Source organism: Triticum aestivum, chromosome 3A (assembly GCF_018294505.1).
Source record: "Triticum aestivum cultivar Chinese Spring chromosome 3A, IWGSC CS RefSeq v2.1, whole genome shotgun sequence".
NCBI lineage: Eukaryota > Viridiplantae > Streptophyta > Magnoliopsida > Poales > Poaceae > Triticum > Triticum aestivum.
Genome location: NC_057800.1, coordinates 26,787,695 through 26,789,697, shown reverse-complemented (window position 1 = coordinate 26,789,697; position 2,003 = coordinate 26,787,695). Strand labels below are relative to the sequence as shown.

The following is a 2,003-nucleotide window of genomic DNA, read 5'->3' as shown; positions in this document are numbered from 1 at the left end:
ATATGACTAACAAAATATAGTATATGCGACAAAGAGTATATTGTTGGATACTCGAAAGAGATTACTCTCGGTATAATGTTTGTGACATATAATTTACATTTTTTAGTTAAGACTGTAGTTAAACTTTAGACCAAAATATGATAGAGCCGAATAAACCCAGTTGGCTGGCATGATCCAGCCTCGTTCTCAGAGTAAATAATCATATCGTTTACTTGCGAGCTATGCTAGTTAAATTGGACGGTGCATCCATTGGATCGATAGTCTGAGAACTCAGTAGTGACAAGACCGGACAAATGAGCTAACGTAGATTTGAGATACCAATTGCCCGTTCAATATTCTATGCCGATGACTAGTTGATGGAGAAGTGTCATATTGTTGTGGCATTATTGCTTCCATGGTTTTGCATTGAGATGGAGATGGCACAGCCAGAACAAACTTTTTGCAGTTAACAATGACTAAAAGCTAGTACTACTTAACTAGCCAGTAGCCAAGCAAGGCAACGTAGCAAATGCAAAGTGGTGTTGAGAAACAAAGGAGTGAGTGATGTCAATGGCATCCTTGCTGCTGCCTACACTGTTTCTGGCAGCAATAGCGGTCGCCGTGGAGAGCGAGAGCCTCACCCTGAGGCCAGGATGTCAGGCGAGCTGCGGGCCTGCGGCGGCATCAAGGTCCCCTACCCTTTCGGCATCGGCACAGACTGCTTCCGCCCGGGCTTTGAGATCGCCTGCGTCAACAAGACGCCGGTTCTGACGGGCGCCACTCAGGTGATCCAGGTGCTGGAGGTCTCAGTGATGCCGCGCCCGGAAGCCCGGGTGATGCTTCCCGTGGCGTGGCGTTGCTACAACACCACCGACGGCGGGGTAACCCAAGAGTTCGACGGCAGATTGAACTTCAACCCGGCCGGCATGTACCCCATCTCCAGCACCTCGAACGAACCTTTGTCCTCGGCTGCAACACCATCATCTTCACCAACAGCAGGCGGCCTGGCCGCTATGCCCACAGCTACTACGCGGGATGTGTCACCTTCTGCAATGACTCCAGGAGCGCGCGTGACGGCGCGTGCGCGGGCATCGGCTGCTGTCGTGTCGACAACTGGATGAGGTTCTACTCCTTCACACACGTCGACATGGAGTTCAGCCCCTGCGACTTTGCCTTCATCGTGGAGAAGGGCTACTACAGCTTCAAGGAGGCTGACCTCCATAGCCCCGGCGCCAGCCACAGAAAGATGCCGATGCGGCTGGACTGGGCCATCCGCGGCAGCAACGTCAACTCCACCGACTCCCTGACCTGCTCCCAGGCGGCCAACAGGCCAGGATACACCTGCGTCAGTGACCACAGCTGCGAGTGCGTCGACTCCACCAATGGCCCCGGATACTTCTGCAACTGCACCCAAGGCTATGAGGGCAACCCGTATCTCCATAAGGGATGCACAAGTAAGCCTTTGTTTCTCCTCACGGAAGCTCTGCATATTTCTGATCTTGGACGTGACAATTAGTTTTCTCTACGTACTTTATTTGCTGTCGAACCGAATGGAAATATCCAAGCCATCTATACGTATTATTCACTACCAGAATCGCCCCCTATGCCGACGGCCAGGACCGTCGGCATAGGCCTGAGTCCCGTCGGGATAGGCCTATGCCGACGGCCCCCGTCGGCATAGGGCCGTCGGCAACATATGCGTCGGCACAGCCAGGGAGGCCATCGGCATAGAAAAGCCGTCGGCATATATGATACGCCGACGGGGGCCGTACATCTATGCCGATGGCCCTGGTCATCGGCAACTATCACGCCTAACGGCGGCCGCCGTCAAGTCTGCCCAACGAACGGTCGCCACGTGGCACCACTATGCCGACAGCCTAGCCGTCGGCTTAGTCAAAAACTATGCCGACGGCTCGACCATCGGCATAGGTGTGCCACGTGGCGACCAGCCGCTGCTCTAGGACCAGGGCTATGCCGACGGCCTGGCCGTCGGCATAATGTGAAACTAAGCCGACGGCCAGGCC

The 2,003-nt window shown here is 54.4% G+C and overlaps 1 pseudogene; it reads left to right on the top strand.

Annotated features, from left to right (window-relative positions):
• The window catches only part of LOC123056670 (wall-associated receptor kinase 3-like), a 42,553-nt pseudogene that overhangs the window by 22,984 nt on the left and 17,566 nt on the right, over positions 1-2,003 (top strand).